The following is a 23,874-nucleotide window of genomic DNA, read 5'->3' on the forward strand; positions in this document are numbered from 1 at the left end:
AAGTCTATATTGGAGGAAAATACTCAGGGAGAGTAGCCAGTAGGCTGGGCAAAGTTTAGGAAGCAGCTACCTCTGCTGGTAACAAAGGGCCTCTCGCTCAGAGTAAAAGGTAGACTGTGTGATGCATGTGTGTGTACTGCCATGCTACATGGCAGTGAAACATAGGTCATGACTGCTGAGGACATGTGTAGGCAGCTAGTATGATCTGCTGGATGTGTAATGTCAGTGTGCATACACAACAGAGTGTAAGCACCCAGAGGAAAATGTTGGACATAAGAAGCATCAGATGTGGTGTGCAAGAGAGACAAATGTGCTGGTATGGTTATGTGCTGTGTATGGATGAGGGGAGCTGTGTGAAGAAGTGTCACACCCTAACAGTGGAAGGAAGTAGTAGACCCAGGAAGACATGGGATGAGGTAGTGAAGCACGGCTTTCAAACTCTAGGTCTCACAGAGGCAACGACAAGCAACTGAGACCTTTGGAGATATGCTGTAATTGAGGAGACTTGGCAAGTAAAGTGAGAAGACCTGTTGAGTCAAGTGAAATTGTAGTCATGGTCGATACCAGTGCTGCCTAACTGACACCCGTGTTTGTAGTATGTAATAAGCACCATTCAAGCATGGGTCAATGTCAGTACCATCTGACTGGCTCTCTATGCTGGTGACATGTAATAAGCACCATTTGAACATGGTCGATGCTAGTGCCCCCCTCCCCCAAACAGGCTCCCGTACCAGTGGCAAGTAAAAAGCACCTTATGAATGTGGTCAAAGCCAGTGCACCCTGACTGGCTCCCATGCCAGTGACACGTAAAATCACCATCTGAATATGATCAATGCCAGTGCCGCCTGAGTAGCTCCCGTGCCGGTGGCATGTAAAAAGCACCCATTACACTCTCGGAGTGGTTGGTGTTAGGAAGGGCATCCAGCTGTAGAAACCTTACCAGATCAGATTGGAGCCTGGTGCAGCCTACTGGCTTGCCAGTCCTCAGTCAAACTGTCCAACCTATGCCAGCATAGAAAATGGATGTTAAATGAAGATGATGATTGAAATCTCAAAGCTACAAGATAATGCATGATTAATCCAAAACAATGTGAGTACATAAGCATTACACTCAACAAATTAATCTGAATACTAAATGGTTAAGAGCCAGATGGGAAGTAAACTGTCAAATTGTTTAATCATAAAGGAACAAAAAGTATGCTCAAATATTTAGCCTAATGAGGATGAAAGGCTTGAGACATTCTAAATTGCAAAGCAGTGTGTTCACCAGCATTAGGATATCATTGAAGAAACAAAGCTTGAATGCAAGCTCTCAGTAACAATTGAAAGAAAGAAGTATAGTAGCATCACTACCAAAAATAAGTTCCACATGTCATATTACTAAGCTAAAAACAAGGAAAAATTAATTTCATATTCATTGATTTACAAAATATCTTTGTCAGGATCCTATAATGAAATACTTCAGTAACTTAGAGAAAAAAAAGCAGTACCATAACTTTTCGGGGTATCCTAAACTACTGGACACCTCTAAAGGCACCCAAAACCAAGTGGTCAAGTGATGGATTAAGTTTAGATATTTATGTAAGATGCTGCAGAGTGAATCAAACCCAAACTTCTATTTGTGAAACAAGCTTCTTAACCACACAGCAAAACTTGTACATAATTTGCATACAGTAGGTATATAGTATGATTTCAGAGAGACTGACAGTGAACCACAATTCCAAATGCACTAAATGTATTGGAATAGCTACAATAGGAGCACACAAGAACTGAACTTCATGACCAGTCCATGTAGGTCAGTTCTTGTGTGACTTGTTGACAACGTGACCAGTTGATAATGTGACCAATGCATGTAGTTCAGTTCTTGAGACTAGTTGACAGTTTGTTATCCAGGTGATCAAATTAATGTTGGTGGTAGTTAAGGTAAGAAAGAAAGGAATGTAAGAAGTCAAAGGATTTTTCTGTACTTGCAAAAGACTAAGTATGAAACTTATTTAAGAGCAAAATACTGCAAAATGGTGGAATATCTATTGATGAGTAAATTGCAAGAAGGGTAAATTGGAAAGCTGAGAGCTGCAGAGATTTCTTCTGGTATGAACATATGTGGTGAATGAACAGAATGATGAAAAAGAACTACCAGTGGCATCTAAAATCAAAAAGATAAAAGAAACAGTGTCGATACTGTACCTAACCAATGAGATGAGATGTATACAAAAGCTATCTAGCATATGTTAGCATGGAAAAATATTTTAAAACAATATTTATCCTGGTGAGACACTTATGAAAAAAATATAACATAATCTTGTCTTAAGCATTTTGAAATATTTTTTTTTTGGGGTACAGTTAAAATTCTTGCATTCTTCTTTTAGTAGATCAAAGACTTTTTATTTGTAGCTATTTTTAACCACACACTCCCACATAGATGATACCACTTTTCATTTCTCAAATTTCTGCACACAGGTAACACCCACATGCAATCTAGACACCTCATACTAGACCTGCACTACTTCAATGAAGAGACATTGAAAACATACTTCATTGAGAAAGAATTTCATCTCTTTCAAAAGTACTATGACGCAACTACTACATATTATCAAGAAAGTTAAAACCAATTAAGTTTCTATAAATGATAGGCCACACAATCTTTCTTAAATAAGAATCAAACTAGCATCACAAAAGATAAGTTTCTTCTTCAAGGTTACGAAATTCAGTCCTGATAATCATACTCTACACAACAAAAACATACAAGAGAATACACAAGCCAACAAAGGAGACTATATGCTTATACACAAACACAACCAGAATGGTTACAGCTGGAAAGTCTTTTATCACACGTGCTAATTTAGGACTAACCTGGGGATAAACAACATTAAGATGCTATTTATCACACTCTCAAATATCCCCCAAAGTTGGTTGATTGCCAAAGACTCATTCATCACACAATACAATAAGCCTCATGATGTTTTTCTGTCTCTTCTACTACCACTCAACTGTTTCTGGTCCACTAGACCATTTCTACTCAAGGTTACATAATGCACTCTACAGGATTTCTATTGTACCTATTTTACTATGATAAAATCATGTAATAAACACTCAATCCAGAACTGCAGTCATCTGGAACTCACTACCTGTCTGTTTTTTTACTTCTTTTCTTATATATATATCAACCTACAGAAGTTCAAAATGGGTACAAACAGTCTGGGAGTGCCTGTAGAGATTATGAACATTGTCTCCCATCATTTATTTGGCTGGTAATAAGGATGATTTTACATACACACACACACACACACACAGACAATTTTCTTGTATTAGTTTAATGCTGCTATAGCATATAATCTAGTGATTAAGAAGTTTGCTTCACAACCATGTTTCAAGTTCAGTTCCCCTCATAGTGCCTTAGGCAAATGTCTTCTACTGGAGACCCTGGTTGATGTGTGTAAGTCTGTTCCTTACCACAACTTGACAACCAACACTGATTTGATTATGTCACCATAACTTAGAGGCTTGGCAACTAAATTAATAGAATATGTACAGGACTTCAAAAGATGTACTGGGGTTGATTTCATTGACTAAACTTTTCAAGGCAGTGTCCCGGCACAGCTGTAGTCCAATAATTGAAGCAATAAAAAAAAAAATCCTTTTTTAAAAAATAAGCACAGGTGAGAAAAATACAAATAATCATGTGATCAACTGGTACAAGTATTTTATGATTGCTCTGTAATACTAGCCATAAAACTGTTAAGTTTGATATTGATCTTTTAGAATAGTGAAGGGATAAGAAGGGGAAAGAAAAGAATAAAAAGAAATCACTGTAGTTAAAATAAATAAATGAATAAAAACTATCAAACTTTTGTTTGGATAAATTTACTCAGTAATCTTGGCTATATTCACCATGAATTCTTATGTTCTTCCTACTAACTACATTGATTCAAGATAGTGAACAAGATAATCTACATTCAGGAGTTCTAAATTCCACAAAGTTGTAATGATAACGAAAAAAAGTTTTGAGTGTAGAGCTCTTGTGAACACTTAGCTGAACTTTGTATTAAATTTTATTTTCACTCTTTAACACACAAACACACACACACCCACATAAATATATTCTTAAAACAAGAATATTGTTGATAGTGACTTCAAAGGCTTGACCAGTGAAGCCACTGTCAGTATTTTTGACAATGGTTTAACTGGTCAAAACTTCAAAGTCATTATCAATAATGTTCTTGTTTAAGAATAATAAATTTGTACTCAACAGAAGTATAGAGTGACCTATCAGATGAATGTAAAACTATTTTTATCTCTTATGATAAAAGGCAGATTTTCTCTGCCTGTTCCTATGTTCCTTTTTAATACAATTCTACAATATAGAACTTCTTCAATTAGAATTTACCTATGATTTTTCGAAGTAGATTCGATTGGGTCATGGCATATAAAGTTTTTTCAATTTGACCCCCAATTAAGCAAAAATTCGAGAAAAGTAAATATTTTACGATTTGCCTCTATAATTTCAACTGCTTCACTCCTCCTATTACCATACTTTCTCCTACTTTCTCTTTGCAAGTGTACCTTAAACCACTACTCAAAAAAAATACAGAGCAAACAGAAACAAATAAATACATAACGATTTACTCCTCACACAATTTCTTCAATTGGAATTTACCTATGATTTTTCGAAGTACATTCCATTCGGTCATGGCATATAAATTTCTTTCAATTTGACCCCCAATTAAGCAAAAATTTGAAAAGAACTCAATATTTTACGATTTCCCTCTCTCACTTCAAAGGCTTTACTCCGCCTATTACCACACTTTCTCCCACTTTCTCTTTACACACATAGACACACAAACATATACATATATGACAGTGTCAATTGTTGAAAGAAAATTGTAAGCTAAGAAGGTGTGAGTGTGTGTGTGTGAGTGTGTGTGTGTGAGAGTGTGTGTGTGTAGGAAGTGAAGGATAAAAATATGGCAAGTGGACAGATGTACATATATACATACATACATCCGTACATACATAGATGTGTGTGTGTGTGTATGTATGTGTATTAATGTATGTGTGTTATCTCTCTCTATATAAAGCTGAAGTTGTCTGTGTGCGCCAGGTTTGGTAGCCTTCAACTAACACTATCTCCTCTGAGACCCTGCGGCACAAGTTGACCAAAATTTAGAGTATGATAGAAGGGTTGCTCTTCCTTCCGTAGAAGATAAAATTCAAATTGGACCATGTTAACACCAAAAATTATTTACATCAAAAAGGTGCTTTTTTCTATGAAAATTCCTATTTCTTACGATTTTTTCACTGCTGTGTCGCCACTTTTCAGTGTATTTCAACCAGAAAAATGTTCACTTGAAGAGAATAAGCTACATAATGCAAAATTTTTACTTTTCAAAAATTCCAATTCCAGCGGGTCGAAACAAACCCGAGCAACACCGGGCGATACTGCTAGTTATAACATAAAAACAAATATTAATAAGATACCACACACACATCCCAAATAACATTTGGATGCTATTTATCCACCTTAAAACCTTCTGGTTAGCCATTGCTACATGTCTTTTCTAGGCTGAAATGTATGGTGCAATCACCCTGCTTTTACAAACAATGCTACTACTTAGCCAGTAACACTATTAATGATTTCACATTATAGTATAAAATCCACTCTATTTTATTGACTCTTTGCTTTAACAAGGAATGGATTATGATCCTTTCTGAACTTGGAGTACATTGTCTATCAAGCCCAAAGTTAGTTGCATCATCTTAGAAATAATAAACAATGAGTTTAACAATAAAATATTCAACAAGTTGATAAACATTCACAATACAATTCTGCGAACTTGTAATGGTTCAATACTTTCATTGACTACTATGATAGGTCTTTCAGTTAAATTTCAATTTCAAAGACCAAACTTCATTATTTTAGCTCTACCATATATCATTTGAGTATAAAGATTAATTCATTCTTTACCCACAAAAACCACAATTCATTCTTAGACTTACTACCTTCACATACTTTAATAGTGCCCTTACCCTTTCTCTTCTAACATGTCATCCTTTAGCTTCCAAACCTATTTCCTACCCACTTCAAAGCTTGTTTCTTCCTTTCTAATGTCAGAAAGTAAATATTCTTTCACCATGTTTCTTCACTTAAAAATTTTTTATTTAGGTCCCAGATCAGCTTTACCATTTGCAATAAAATATGAAGGTATTTTAAACAAGATGTATAATATACTAAACCTCGGTTTGGGAAACAACTTGAGGTCTAAATTCATATCACAAGAACAACAAAAAACCATCAAGCAACTTACACCAATCAGATTACATTCAATGATTGACAAAGCTAAATATTTTTCCAAGAATAAAATAAGTTATCTCAAGAGAGCTTGTCATATAAACTTTCCAATGAAAGAAAATTTAATAGTCAAGTACATCATACTTAAAAGGGAATAAAAACTTTTATAGTGAAGTATATTACAGCCAACTTTAGTGTTGACAAGTACACATCATTGTTTACTAAAACTTGACAAACTATGTAGTTGATGAGTCATGTGATATTACAAGGTATATGTGCATGTGTAATATATACATGTGTGCATGTGTATATGAGTATCAACATGCACAAACTACATGTTTTAAAAAATCCAAGACAAATGTAATGTGATTAGACAACAGTTTGGAACAATAAATGTGAGGAGAATAAACAAATGTAAAGACAATTTTTTTTAAAGGGCTTGCTATGACATTAGCTGCCCACTCTTTAGAGAACAAATACTATTGTCCTTCAAACCATGAACTGAACTCCATTAGCAATCAGTCACCAATTGAAACCTATTCTTCTGCTATAGCCTCGGCCCAACCAATGCAATGAGTGAAATTTGGTAGACGGAAACTGTGCAAAACCCTGTTACACACACATGTATGTATATGCAATGTGTGTGATTTGTGTTCACATCTTCACACTGACATTACTCCAATAATGTTTATGCCCAGTAAACAAAATATTTGATAACTGCTCAATATGGAAGGTCATGGAATGAAATACCTGGGGGTGAGGGTGAGAATAAAGTTGCCTATAAGAAAAGAAATACAGCTGTAGAATACTGCCCCGAGAAGTGTTGTGTATCTAATCCATGCTAGCATAGAAAAAGTGTGCAAAAAACAATGAGGATAATGACAAAGTGTATGTGTGTGTGAATATATTTATATATTTTGCTACTTAATATATGCCATCAAAGAATGGTGGAATGTATTAAGGTTACGGCCATTAGCTGTCATGCATCACACTTTCCACAGATAGCTGTAAATATATTCACTCCCTTTGAAAATCAGATGAAGGAAGCTCTAGTTGTAAATTTGTAAAGACAGGTCAAATTACCAGGGTTGTTCTTGAGTTCAGTTTGCAGAATGAGCCTTGCAACAAAACCACAGGATCTATATGCATAGTGAGACTAAATGTTTATCAAATGTATGCATGTAAATTTCTATACAACTTATCCACAAACATGGTCCCAGTACTTTAGCAGATAAATATGCTACCAGCGAATGAACCAATATGCAAATAAGCAAAAGCAGTGTCTGTTGTTCATTGCATTTTTCTTACATAACCTTAAATAGATTGCATGAAGTAAAAACTGACAAACTTGTAAATAGGACAGGCAAATGAGTTGATGTTTCATGTTTATATAAATTTATCATATATTCGTTTTGTTAAAATATATAATATTCAAAATTTCATGTCTAATTAACTCATAAGAAAAGTTAATGAGTAGCCATTTTCATAAAAAATTAACTTGAAATATAAAGCACAGAAATTAGAAATAAACTAAGCTTTTAATTACCTTCTAAAATAAACACATGTTAATTAAGATGAGCTATCTTGAAGGAAATAAAGTATATAATCTTTTGCAACAAATAGCAGATTGCAGCAATAGAGAATAAAATTAGTACAAAGACGAAAAAATACAATTGTAGAAAAACAAGTTGCTCTTTTGTATAATCTTTAAATGATTCCTTTCCAGTAAAAGAACTTTTGAATTGGGTAATTGATTAATGGAAAATTAAAATGTACACACGTGTTCATATTTGTATGTGCACATGAAAATGCACATTTTAAAACAGTATGTTTTGAAATAAGAACACAATTACTATCTCAGAAATAAGAGGAAAATGAAGAATATTGAATGGAAGATAGAATAGAATGGTTAATTACAATAGTGATTTAAATTGTTCTCTATAGTAAGATTAAAAATACCAATAAATGAAGAATATCTAATATTAAAAAAAAACATTCTTAAAAAACATTAATTAAACCAGTAGAAGTATGCGGAATTGCCTGGATTTATAGAAACCACCAGAAAAAGTCACTTAGACATTTGAAATTTCAAGGTAATGTCATAGGCTAAGTGTAACCCCCGACACACACACACACAGTTTTATCATTTAGTATGGGATGAGACCTTTCCAGTTTACAAGCACTAAACTGGATATGTTTAGTGCTTGTAAGAATCATTTAGAATTGTTGCAGAATAGAAAAGAAAATGTAACCAACTAAAGTAGGCAGTTAAAAATATTACTATAGTTGTTGTCAAAATGACAAAGAAAGGATACAGTTCAACAGAGAGTGCAGAATATATACTGTTTGGTACTTAAAGATTCCCTATCAGTCACAATTTTTTGCTTGGAATATTTTTTTCTTGAAAGCCAAAAAGAAGAATTACTAGCTTATAAATGTATGAATTAATTAAACAGCACATTAGAAGTTGTAGGTTGTCTTTGTTACCTAAATAACAATGAACTACTGTTAGATGTAGGCTTTTTTAACCCTTTCGTTACCAAACTGCCCAAAGCCGCCCGAAAAAAATTTTGGTTAATGTGACCAAACCGCCCAAATTTACCTATTCATATTTAAATGAGAATATCAGAGCAAATCTCTTTAGTACATTTGTGAAAACACGTGATTATGCTTCGTAAACAGTTCATCTACAGTTTTGTACAATGGTCGACGTGTAATTTTAATTCCCTGAATTTTGGGAGATTTTTTCCCACATCTTTTTCGGCATCGATTTTTCTTCAACTTTGAAAATAGATAGGAGTTTCATGTTATCAAGCATTGATTCCGAATTGGAAAATTTGTGAAGCAAATACTGGGTACTGTTGTGGATTTAGTTTTTATACAGGGAAACTAATGTTAGTCAGCATGGCTTAGGGTATGATGTGGTCTGGAAGTTATTGTTTGAAGCGATCAATGCGGAAACAAACTTACGCAAAATGTAAACAAACACAAAATGGGGGTTCAAATTTTGGAAAATTTGTGAAGCAAATACTGGGTACTGCGTGGATTTAGTTTTTATACAAGGAAAATAATTTTAGTTAGCATGGCCTAGGGAACAATGTGGTCTGGAATTTATCACTTCCATACCATAACCAGGGCCGTATATTATTTTTTGACCGATTTCTTTAGTTCGGTCAAACTTACAGTGGATTCCAGTATTTCACTTTATTCCACCTTTATGGTACACCTGTTGTGCATTAAATTCAACTGATGATATAGTGATGTGCACAATTCTTCTTTATCAAAATTTTGTTGCATACCCATTTGAATATTAGCTGATGATTCATTTTCTATGGTGATGTTTAAACAAAATTTTAATATTTTTACCTTTTGCTCAATTAAAAATTTTAATATTTTTACCTTTTGCTCAATTTACCTGTAATTAAAGTCACTTTGAGACAAAAGTTATGCAATAGAATTGATTAAGAACCCTTTCTTTAATTATGTTCCAAATATCACATTAATATGTTGATAAGTAAAAAAGTTACAGTTATTTAATGAAACAAGCCTAGATTCATGATTATTTTAGAATTTAATTGAAACTCACGAGGGGTGTATTTTGGTCAGAAATATAGTAAGGAAAGGGTTAAAGTGTAGTCGCTAGAATAAAAATGTTCAGGTTTTATTATCTCTTTTAGGGAAATGAGTTTCTCCCTGTCCCCTTCACAAAAAAAGCAACTGTATGAAATGTGCAAAGGAAATGTCATATTGCATTGTCATGAGATTGGAGCATTTAATAAATCTGAGATGGCTGAAAAGAGAGGAACTGAATATGATTCCCTGTCTGTGCAATATTGTAACAATTATTTTCAACATCCATTTTACCATACTTGCATGGGTCAGATGAAATTTGTTGAAGCATATTTTTTACAGCTGAGTGCTATTCTTGTTGTCAACCCTCACCTATTTCTAAACAAGATAATGTTTTCCCTTGGATTGATATGTTTCGCATGGAAGACTGGAAATGAAGAACCTTAGTTATGAAGATGACATTCATTTACAGCCATCACATGATGTCTAGACGAAGGGCATCCACAAACACACACATGACAGGCTTCTTTCAGTTTCTGTCTATGAAATCCATTCACAAGGCTTTGCTCAACCTGAGGATACAGTAGAAAACAGTTACCCAAAAGGCCACACACTGGAAGTGTTAACCACACAGCCATATCTGCACCAATATGTATTGTATATTACTGTGTCTTTTTGTTTGTCTTTTCCAACACTTGAGAAGGGACGTGCTGTGGCCATAACCCAATATTTATCAGGCCCTCCAAAAGTAGTAGGGTGAAGAGAAAAATCTATTCTCAAACAGGAGAGCTGACCTGAATGTTTGCAACAGAGTAAACACTACTAAAGGCATCCAAAGACCAAGTAAAGTGATGAATGAAATTAATTTGACAACCATGGAACTCAGAACACAAACTGCTAGACAAATACCATGCAACATCCCGTCCAATGCTTAAACAGTTCTGCCAATACACAACCCTGGGGAATCTATTTTACCAACCTTGAAAAGATGAAAGGAAAGTTGTTTTTAGCTAGGTCTGAACTCAGAGTGCAGCGCAGTAAAACAAAAACAGCAAAATCTTTTGTGCTTTATTCAAGCAAGTATGCCATTTCACTGCTTAGACTAGTTCTTGCAGCAGTCATTGAAGAACTACAGCAGTAAGTTTCTCTAATGGTCATCTAAATTCGAACTAGGCTTATCTTTATCGAACTTCAGCAATCAGATGAGAACCAATGTTTTTAATGTGATATGGCCCTTAGCAAAGCACAAATGATATGGACATGTAAAGCAAATTAATGACAATTATTAGATGAAAAGTACATATAGAGACAGTAGAAAGTGGACACATGGTTAAAAGGGCTGGTATGGTTGGACCCATGAGAAAAATGGAGTTGACAATAACAGTGATGATGGTACATTACTATCTAGTAAATTCATATGGCTAAACAAGAGCAGTTTTGTTAATAGTTTATCATACAAATAATGATAGGAGAAATGATATGCTTAAATGCTTAAGATTATTTAATTTTGTTTTGAGTTCAAATTCTACTGGAGTCAGTTGTCTTTCAACCTTCCAGTGTTTAAGTATTAGTCATATAATGGGATCGATTCAATAAAAAATTTCTTTACTTGAGAAAACTTTTTATATAATTCCAATGAACAAGAAATTGCTAAAACAACACCATTTACTGTTTAGTGAATAATTAAAATGTAGTGGGGATAGAAATAGGAATACATATAAACCCTAAAGTTTTATTAGATTGCAATGGGACCAGAAAGTTCAAGGGTAAAAGACACTGTAGTAGCCTTAGTAGATATAAATATATCTTATTAGTTGAGTGTATATTTTTGATTTGCAAAAAAACTGCCGCCAAAATAGATAAATTTTCTCTTTATCTAGCCCTTAATACCAACAATCAAAGAATAGCTTATTCCCAAATTTGAAAGCAATAACTATATTATTGCTTCCAAATTTGTTTATATTTAGATATTTCAAATATGGTTATATTTAAACCAAGTATTGTTCTACTATCAGCTAAGATAAATGATGAATGTGCATAGAAATTGAATTTACTGCTTTAGCTACATTGATATATATGGTTTGTAACAAAAGTGCCATATGCCCATGGGCATATAGCGCTGGCTACTAACCCCAAGATTCTGAGTTCGATTCCAGGCAGTGACCTGAATAATAATAATAATAAAAATAATAACATTGAATAAAATACCTTAGGAATGAGAACCCAGGTTTTAAATTTCCCCAAGACACCTGAAGAAGGCTGGAGGGTATATCAGTTGAAACATGTTAACAACAAACAAGACAAGGACAAATATCTGTCAAATGTAAATAATGTAATTTTTTTTTATCCCCAAAATGATGGGCATGTGACTTAACTGAATCTTGGACTTGAAATTTGTAGCACACACACACACTCACCAATTGAATATGTAAGGCAGATTGGTCATGACACCATTTAGTGTGTATGAATATTAGCAGCATGAACAAATATATATTGATATCAAACATGAAAAATAAAAAAATAAAATACTACACTAAAAAACAATCACACTAATAATGGCAGTCTCTTGAATTTATATACATGTCTTCTCCATGTATGAAACATATGCAGTTCTCTATAGGTAATCCTTATGCTCATTAGATATTGCATATATTATCAGCCCATCAAAATTGTTTTATTTTAAAAGCACCAGTCATTCTGCTTGTTCAAGGCATAGATCATATTGATATATCTCTGGTTTCAGGACTTTGTTATAGCTTATTTATTGGCAACTATTAGCTAAAATGCTCAAATCTCAGTTAATTTTAATTTATTTATCTATTTTTATTTGAATACAATGGCAAGCTAAATTGCAACAGCATTTACAAAAAACAATGAGACTTATGTGGGGGGTCAAAGGCTGAAGCCAAAATACAAACACAAAGGAATATAACTTACACTACTCACAAAATGCTTAGTGTTAATTCATGGTTTCAGTTGACAGTTTTAGTAAATGTGAACATAGATCAATGTTTTATAATATTAATCAACATACAAAGTAATACTTAAACATTTTTTTTTTACAATTCACATCACCTGTTTAAATCAACTTTTCAGTTACAATTGTACTTTATAGTGCAGTTTTATACAAGAAGGTAAATTCAATTTACTCACAACTAACTCTTAGATTAGATTTTTTTTTTAATCAAAATTACTTATAATTAGTAAGTAAAATGTTCACTTAAGAAATTCAATTTACCATGTCTACTCTATAACAAGTTGAAGGTAACAAATCCTAACTTTGGTATTCATTAAGAATCAATTCATTTCAAATCTCATTTTATAACACTATAACATGCTAAGATTCGAAAATGAATACTTTATAACAATGTCCAGTTAGATAAACTACAATGTTAAATTAAGATTATGCCTATTTTTAAAAACAAGATCAATAAGAACTTGTCTAATTTGAGCACAAAATACTTTTCTCTCATTTATTCAACTTCTTTCAATTTCCTTATGGTAACTAGTTGCATTTACAACAGTTGTTTGACTGAAGGTCAGTGATGGTTGAGCAGACCAATGATAAAGGCATTCCAGCTTTGATGAACCTACCATTGTTTTATACCAAGGATATACTATTCAATGTGTCCACCTATCATTTTTAAGATAATAGGGTATGTTCTGATGAGATTTGGCTGCTATTTGTAGCAAGTTGAATACCTGCAGAGATGCTCCATAAAAACTCAAATTGACAACAGTTGCTTTTATAAATGGCAACTCCAGCATGACCACAGTCTAATGACAAACTAGATAAAAGATATGTGAAAAGAAAACTGATTTCAACTGCTCTATTTCCCAGCGCATAAGACATTTTCTCCTGAAAATATCCCCCTCACACACACACATCACCCTGCATGCATCTTATTGCTAAGAGATCAAGTTGTAGAAAATAGTTTGATTGCTGTGTCCAGTCCTCTCTAAAACTTTAGTATTATGATATAAGTCAACATGCAAAATATACCCCAGTAACTACAATCATCTGATTCATAAATTCTGTAATATATTGATGGTAACAAGTAAGAAGTTTGCAAAGGTTTACCAGCACAGGTAACAGAGTGCCATATGTTTTGTTTGGTTTATGGTGAATCAACAATGATAATGCTTCACATGCTATTTGTAGCAGTACCACGGAAGTAGACACCATCTGTTGGCTGTCAGTTTAGTGATTCAGCTGACAATACCTGTCTATAACACTACACAATGGCAACTAAAAAGAGAAAACAGACATACTCAATTAACTAAAAGCTACAAGTTGTTGAATATGCCAACAGCATTGCACCAGGCAGCTGAGCAACAGTATGGACCACCACTAATTGAGAAAAATGAATCATGAATTGAGAAAACAGGAGGAGGCATTAAAGGAAATGGGAATGAAAACGGTTTACGTTATTAAAAAAAAAAAAAAAAAAAAAAATCAAAAATTCCCACAACTGGAGGAACCCATAAAATTATGTATTACACAATAAAATATGCAAAATAATACATAAGGTGAGAAATTTGAAAGAAAAGGAAAATGTATCAGAAGATGAATTCATTGGATTATCTGATGCTGCCATTTCACAAAGAGAATTGTACAGATGCTTGAAGAGTATAAAAAATCCAGGAGTTTCATGTGATCAGCATCAGGAAGTTTATGAACTAAGACTAACAGACAGCTTTTGTAGCACAGTTGAAGATGGTGGTCATAAAAACAGGGCATGGAAAACCCATTATACTGTTCTTTTGGCCTGTTGTGCCAAGAGCACAAAGCTCTTGCTTTTACTAATTTTTAAACAAAGAACAATACTGCAGTGTGAAACTCTGGTTGGAGAAAATATAATCATGACATCCAAGTGGTCTGTTGAAGAAATTAACATTACTAGTGAGTAATCAATTACAAGCCTACAAAACAGGAGCAACGAAGGAAAAACTTGATTAATTAAAAACTGAAACAGTTATCCTCAGCAATTTAATGTCACAGTCAACAAGCCATTCAAATATTTTATGTGAGAAGAGAGGAATAAGTGGATGATGACTGCTGGGAATTTAGTAACAAGATGACTGAAGTGTCTTACATTTATAGAGATGTCAGCAGGTGAAATCTTCGCAGGCAGCCGTGAGAGCAGAAATAATACCCAAAGCATAAAAAAAAAATGTGGAAACAATTGTGTAAGGTACGGCAAGAAGAATGAACTTTTCTATGAAAATAGTGAAGACTCATAAACAACTAACAGCAATGACTGATGCAGATAACCCCAGTGATTAATATTTAGTAGACAGTAAACTAAACCAGTCTTCAGCTATGTCACACTCTTGAGATATATATTTCACACTAAAATTAGTTTTTAAAAATGAGTAGTGAGTTCTGTCACACCTTCTGGCTATAATGGCATCATGGGTGCACTACTAATTTCCAAATGTGTGTATGTATACACACACACACACACATTGTAAACATACAAACAAAGCAAATTTAACTATTTCTCTTAATAGATTGATGAACAGCTTAACTGATTTTCAAACATTGGATTCTTCATCACTTGATCAATCCCCGAGAAAGTAGCCAATCTGTTTACGTACACAATAAATCCAGTAGCTTCAGAGAACTGGGGCTATTAATTTGCTTACTAATTGTGCAAATCAGTGAGATGCACAGATACTTGGCAATAGATACATACAATAGATATGACTGCATGGGTTGTTGAATTGTTAAAAAAGCTCTGTCGACAATTGTAACAAGCTATGTCCAGAAACAGAGTACTAATTTTTGTTAATGCACAACCATTTTGTTCTAAACTAGAGGTTTTTACAAAATAAATTTTGATATGTTCATAAATCAGCAGAAACTGTCAATGAAAATATTCTTTACTACTTATAAGATGTCTATAATCACTTGTAGGATCTTATGAATCAAAACTACGGTAATTAGGTTGTTAAGCAAGTAATGCACATTGACAAGCAGGACAAACACTTTTTAAACACAAAATTCAATTTATAAGTAATATCATTGATAACAGTCCAGTTCAATTAAAATGAATGTTTAATCAGTAAATTCCAAGACAATTGTTACTGCAGTGCCTTGTCACATTGAAGCTTCAGATACATACTTTCACTCTTAGATATTGAAAAACACATTTAAAATAAATTAGTAGAAACTCCTCCAACTAAACCCTCTAAATCCAAACAAATTAATATTATAAAAAGTTCCGAAATAAAAATAGCAACCAAGCAAAATATAATTTCTTATTGTGATGATGATGTAATTAAAATTAAAATTCGTTATTATTTAACGTCTGTTTTCCATGCAGGCATAGGTTGGATGGTTTGACAGGGGCTGGCTAGGTAGAAGCCTGCACCAGACTTCACTATCTGTTTTGGCAGGGTTGTTACAGTTAGGTGTCCTTCCTAACACTAACCACTAGAGCCTATTTTCTCCATAAAATATTAAGGGATATTAACCAGCAAGATTCACATGCTAGTCAATAAAGAGACTCATATATACAATCTTTTTATAACAATACTTGTAAAATAAGTTACTAGAGGACTTCAGTTTTTTTTTTGTTTCAAAATTTATGAACTTTCAAATTGTTTATTTTATTAAGAAACTAACAAAAAAAAAAACGAGCGTTTGATAACAGTTAAAATATTTCTGAAATAATTCAATTTTCTCAAAATTTCTTATGATAAAACTATAATAATTTGGGTATAATGTTAAAAAAGAAACACCTGCAATTTCAGACTTTCCATTGGTCTGTCAATGAATTGAATCAAAGATCCGAGTTTCAAAAATTAGCCCAGTCAACTTCAATAGTTGCTTGCAAAAGTTCTAATATTTCCAACAACAAATTGTTATCCAGCATTTATATATCTTGAGGTTTTGAGAATGAGCAGAACAGAAGCTGGGAAAGCAAACCCAATTCAATGCAATTTCACAGGAACTGAATGAATATAGTTAAATATTGAAATTGTTTTGGTATGTTTTCAAGAAAAGGTTTAGTATTCTGTCACAATTAAGTGGTGGTGTGCTTTCTTAATATTTTAGTGATAAATTAAAGAAGATGAATGAAAGTGTATACAGAATTAGACTATACGAATGTATGATTTTAAAAAAATGCGTGCATTGTTATGTACCTATATAAAACAAGTAGAACCCACTACCAAAACACACATATTTTTTAAATCTTACAACTTTTGCTATGTAACCCAACAGTGTAACAAACTTATGAAGTCAGGTACTAAATAAATTTCTATATAATAGCCAACACAGATGTTGGTCATTTGGGTGATTTCTCCAGGTACACTTTACATCATAGAGAGAGAGAGAGAGAGAGAGAGAGAGAGAGAGAGTTAGGATAAAAAGTACTGGATGAATACACATACTAGGCTTGGTAGCAAGCAATGAGTTAAAAAACACTACACACACACATAATGAGAGAGAAAGCATCATAGACAGAAGAGGAAATGACAGTATTTACAATGGATAAATATACACATACATACAGATAATTTAAGAAATCTAAATAGCACAAATACATATGACTTGGTGTACACACTAGGGGAAAAAACATTTTCACTTTATTTTAAAAAGGGGGTTAAAAATTAAAACAAAATTTTTTGCCTTGTTGATTTTAAAATTGTGGAAGTTGATTTTAATATTGTGAACAAAAGACATTGATGGTTGTTCTAAAAAAAACTATAGAATTCTTTTGCTTAAAGAACATTAAAAAAAAAGACTCTGCCGGTTACGACGACGAGGGTCCCAGCTGATACGATCAACGGAACAGCTTGCTCGTGAAATTAACGTGCAAATGGCTGAGCATTCCACAGACACGTGTACCCTTAACGTAGTTCTCGGGGAAAATCAGCGTGACACAGAGAGTGACAAGGCTGACCCTTTGAAATACAAGTACAACTCATTTTTGCCAGCTGAGTGGACTGGAGCAACGTGAAATAAAGTGTCTTGCTCAGGGACACAACGCGTCGCTGGGAATCGAACTCACAACCTTACGATCATGAGCCGAATGCCCTAACCACTAAGCCACGCGCCCTCACTTAAAGAACATATATAACTGGTGAATTGAGAAAGAAACAAAAATGAAGCAAGAAATCTAAAAAAATAAACTTTATCACTTAAGTGAAATGTATAAGTAAATGCTTGAATGTGCAAGTAAGAAGTTTATTTAATTCAATTTTATTTTAAGGTAATTTTTAAAAATTAGTAATTATATTTCTTGATATACCCATAGTGTCAAAAGTCTACTTCAAAGTTACTTGTCATATGACAAGTAACACTCTGGTATTAATATAACAAGCATTAATGTCAGAATGTACATTGCTTATTTCCTAAACCTTATTTTAATAATTACAAAAATCATTTATTGTGTATAATGGATGATGAAAACAACATGCCTTTCATTGTTCATAATATTTAATCTAGTATGAGTGCTGTTGACAGTGAATAAACTAGTGAAAAGACATTCAAGTTAAATGAATTCTTGGAAGAAACTGAAAAGCTTTTAAATTCCCTTCAGAGATTTTTTAGTATAGGATTATACAAGGTTTATAAGTTATGTATTAATGGATATTGATTGCAATGAACAAATAGTTATGAGAAATACAGAAAATTACGTACTTAAAACCCAATCTCCACACACACACTTCTAAATAATTATTAAAAATGTTCACCTAAGTAGTAAATTATTACTTAATGAAATTTCAATGTTTTTATTTAATTCTTTAAGTGTAAAGAAGAAGCTTAGTATAATTAGTATGTATAGGTGTTAACAAGAAACAAGCTATATTAAAAACCTTTATGGGAGAATCCATGATAATCAAATACATAAACTAGTTACAAAATGGTTAAATTCTTAAAACATTACAATTATATTTTATAATACTGGTTTCAAATTTTGGCACAATGTCAGCAATTTCAGGGAATGGATTAAGTTGATTACATCAACCCCTGTACTCAACTCTACTTATTTTATTGGCCCTGAAAGAATGAAAGGCCAAGTCAAATTCAGCAGCATTTGAACTCAGATCATAAAGTAACCAAATATAAGCAACATTTTTGTTTTTGAAGTAGTTTAAAAAAAGAGGGGGGAGAATCTAATCCAAAAACAAATAATACCCACTCCCTGTCTTTATTTTAACTTAGCAAGGTCTATTTCTTTGACCCTTTACAGTCAAAGCATCTATAGCAATATACCTGATTCAAGTGCTTGCAACAGTGGTGATGTTAATACTTAATCTATTATCTATTTAAGGATTAAATTGAGATTTTGCACCAATTTACAAACACATTCTTTATTTTACCCAGTTATCTCAACCACAGAGAAGAAGTACAAACAGTTTATATTTCAAAATAAAAATACAAAATCTTTGAAAAGTGAGTCAGAAAAGTTTAACAAAAAGTCTATAAAATAATTAGATTTCAACATTTCTGACAAGAAAATGTTTTAAGGAACATATCCATATATTAGAAACTAAACTGCTTATACAAATGATCTTTGTAGTCTGTAAAATAAAAACATTTTATATATATATTACATATACATAAAATAGTCTAATTGCATTTTTTTTCAGCTGCTAGATAAAACATGCATGTTACATATCAAGGCTGAAGTACATAAGTACTGATTGATCATATCCCAACCAGTAATAAATCCATTACAATGTCAGCAGCCTGGTCTTAAGCAGCTAATAGGTTGCAAGTCTGATATCAAATCAATATAGACTATTTGCAAGGAGAGAGGGTCTTATGTAAGAGATAAAAAATTGGTTGCAGGTTTTCCTTTTCTCCATTTCCCTCTCCCCACTCCCACTGTCTCCAAGTTTCATGTTAGCTGGTATTATCTAAGGTAAACTGATGTACTATAAATTGGCTAGCCATCAACTTGACATTTGGTCTACAACATATCTAACAATACAAAATTAATCAAATTATCTGCACTAAGAAGAAGCTACTTATATATTTTTTCTAGTTTTTTTGTTTTTATAAGATTTCAAAAACAGCGCTTGAAAAGGTCAAAAATCTTTCTTAAAACCAAACAAGATCATACTTATTATTAGAGCAATATGATTGTCAAACACCAATTAAAGATAAAAATCCAAGAGTAGAAATTAGTAATAGACATGAGTGTAAATAATGCATGAACAGCTCTTTTCTTAGTAAACTTGATTCATTGTTATTCAGCTAATAAATCTGATGGAATGTAATAACTTTAGTTGAAATAATTAGTAAGACCAAATAATAATATTAATAATAGTAATAATAATGCACACAAAAAATGTCATGAACACTATATATTTACTTTGCAGTTGACAATAAGTATAATTATTTCATTAACAATGTGGCAGGTACCATGTGATGTTATGTTTGCAGTGAATCTGCAGTCTGCTCTTTATTCCAATAAGAACACTACTGAGATATGCGTAATTCTAAAAAATACAACATAATTATGTAACAAATATGCTTGCTCAAGAGAAGAAATGAGGTGATATTGCATACACACACACAAATTTAACTAGTCTGAATTTCAAAAATGGTAACTGACCAATGATATACTAGCGTTTTAAATGTGGTAATGCCAAACCCAATTGACAACAACAACAATAAAAAAGTAACCACAAACTAACCAATGAAAAAAAATGGCTAACTACAAAGACCAAAAAGAAAAAAGTGACTAGCAAAATAGTCAAAGACATCAGACATATCACCTGAATAGTCAACATGAAATTGACATAAGAATTCAGTGAGCAGAGTAGTTAACAGAATTGGAATTTTGAAATTGGAGAAAATGATAACAGTCAAACAGAAAATACCAGAACACCAATCAAATTGGAAAACAAAATGTGACAGTGCGAGACAGTGAAAAAAAAAAAAGAGAAACCACCAATTTACCAATAAAAACAAGTAATGATGTAGGAAAGCTAGGTATATTAGAGAAATCAACTAATAGGAAAAGAATGATCAACAACTTAACTAGAGAAAGAGCAAACACCAATATTCAATATACATTGCTAGTGTAAAATAATGGTATCACAGGAAAAACTGACAAAAACAAGAAAACAAAAAAGGCACATATACAAACACACATTAACATCATAATTATTTACCAGGTTTGAGATAACATGAATTGCTTTGGAACAGTGAATCTTGAAGCAATTAAAACTATAACAGCATGTAACTACTGGGTTAAAAAAACCTCTAGTAGAAGTTGAAGGCTACCTGTGGGATGTGAACCTACATCTCCTGTAACATATAATTAATATGCATATATCATCATCATTTAACATCCATGTTCCATGCTGGCATATATATACATACACTTATACATTAAAATGCATATAAATGTAAATTTGAGTCTATATATTTACATGTATGTATGCATGTACGTATATATAAACTGTGTTCAATATTACTATAACATGGCTCAAATTTCAAACTCTAACCTATCCAAGCTTTGATAACTTTTTTAAAAAGAATGGCATTTGGAACTTTCTACTCAGCACAAGCCTTTGGGTAAATGGTAAACTTACCAGCAAACTTATTTTCTACATTATACCTTATATATATATATATATATATATATATATATATGGTAAAATGTAGAAAATAAGTTTATATATATATATTGATAAAAATGGTAAGACAACAAAAGAATGAAAGAGACCTCGATATTATGTAAATAGAGGAATTTATCTGTAAATATAATACCTGACAATTATTGGTGGATTTCCACCTCGGCATCCGAAACTTGGAGTTTTATCATGTCACATTATATATACATAAGGTATAATGTAGAAAATAAGTTTATATATATACCCACACACTATATGTTCCCTCTTTATAACCCTTTAAAACTTGTTCTTCATTCATTACATTTCTTCCATCACCCATTCCCCTTCTCTGTCTTTCATTCTCCCATACACTCTTGTAATCTCTATCTACCTACACTTCCTGTTCCTCTGACACTTCTCACTCTTCTCTTGTACTTTGAAGGACCACCTACATATCTCATCATCACTACTATCTCTTTTCAGCACTACATCTATCACAACCATCCACTCTTCTAAAATGTGAGTAACAATAAAGTTCCTCTACAGAAAGAAACCACTTCTCTGGCTCCGTCTCTCATCATTTAACCCCTCAGAGCTCAGTCTTGCAAGCCGGTTCCACAAAAAAGGCACTTGGAATGCAGTGTAAAGTAGTTGGCATTAGAAATGGCATCTGGCCCTAGAAACCATACAACAGCAGATTTTATAGTACAAAACATTTCTTGGGCCCATCAGAGGCTGTCAAACCATCCAACCCAAGCCAACATTGAACATGGATACCAAATGATGATAATGACAATGGGTATTCAAACACACACACACACACACACACACTCATGCAGCCATGGACATGTGGCTGAGGAGTTCACTTCATAACCTCATGGTTTCAGGTTCAGTCCCACTTTGTGGAACCATGGGCTCTTGTTTTATACTATAGTTCTTGGCACCTGAAGAAGCCCATTGTATATATATCATCATAATTTTAATATACACTTTTCTATGCTTGCATGAGTCAGATGGAATTCGCTGAGGTAGATTTTCTATAGTCAGCTGCTCTTCTCTTCACTAACTCTCACCCACCCGTTTCCAAGTACAGTAATATTTTCCCATACCAGAAAAGTTTCCACAGAGGACTGGAAATGACAGTGACACTTGCTTACAACCACCACACAATGTCAAAGCAAAGAGACAGTAATGTATACACACACATACATATGATGAGCTGCTTTCAGTTTCCATCTACCAAATCCACACAGAAGGCTTTGGTTAACTCAGAGTTATACTAGAAGACCCTTGCTGCAGTAAGATTTAAACTGGAATCATGTGGTTAGGAAATAAACTTTTATCACACAATCATGTCCACATCTATACGCAAGCACATATGAATGTGCAAGTGAGTGTGTATCTGTTGTGTTAGCCAGCTTATAAACAATGACTTTAACCTGTCACAGGCTTGTAGTCAACCATAAAAGAATAACTGAGCTTTCCAACATGTCTTGACATGTTGTGTGATCTTTTTAAACAATAGGCTCTTCAAACAGTGTTATCTGCTTCCAGTTCCCTCATAGAAAACATGTCTGGGCTGTTAGTTGTTTGTTACACAGTGACATTATTAAACTTGCTTACAAACTAGTGAAGGTTGTCAACCAGCTTTAGAAAGAACTCTGCCCCAACCTAGCTGCATTTAACCCATGTAGCCATGGGATGGTACATGTTAAAACAATGATGATATATATACACATGTGCATGTGGCTGTGTTACAAAGTTTGCTTCCCAAACACATGGTTCCAGATTCAGTCCCACTGAGTAGCACCTTGGGCAAGTGTCTTCTACAATAACCCTGGGTCAAATAGTCTTGTGAGTGGTGGATTTCATAGAAGGACACTGAAAAAAACTTCTGTGTGTGTATATCATTAATGGTGTAAGACTGAGTAATATCATATAGCTGATAACTGATGAAGAATTAGGGACCTTCTGTGTGTCTTCTGTCCGTTTGTGGACTCAATATACATTATATGCTTTTTACTTTTCATCTATGCATTTACTATACATTTTTCACTTATATATATACACATACATACACACACACACACACATAAATATAGGTACACACACATATATATATATAGATTAATTCCTCAAATTAAAGTAAAATTGTTTTTATTATAACAAATATTCATACACACACACATTCCCACATTTATATACATAGATACATACAGACATGTATATATATACATATATGGTGGAAATCAAATTATGACCAAGGAAGGGAACATCCTAAAGTCAGTAGGCCCATACTAACACACAGAATCCAAGAAGCTCCCATGCATGAATTTGCTTTTTAGTGGATAAAGTATTGCACGGCACTGAACCCACCTTTCAGTGCAAACAGCTATAAAACCAGTGGCACAACAGAGATTGGGATAAACAGA

General features: G+C 33.1%; 1 protein-coding gene across 3 annotated transcripts in view; it reads right to left on the reverse strand.

The window, feature by feature from the left end:
• Positions 1–23,874, reverse strand: part of LOC115215415 (histone demethylase UTY-like) — a 164,259-nt gene that overhangs the window by 72,956 nt on the left and 67,429 nt on the right. The window lies entirely within an intron of this gene.

This window comes from Octopus sinensis, linkage group LG1 (genome assembly GCF_006345805.1).
Source record: "Octopus sinensis linkage group LG1, ASM634580v1, whole genome shotgun sequence".
Classification (NCBI taxonomy): domain Eukaryota; kingdom Metazoa; phylum Mollusca; class Cephalopoda; order Octopoda; family Octopodidae; genus Octopus; species Octopus sinensis.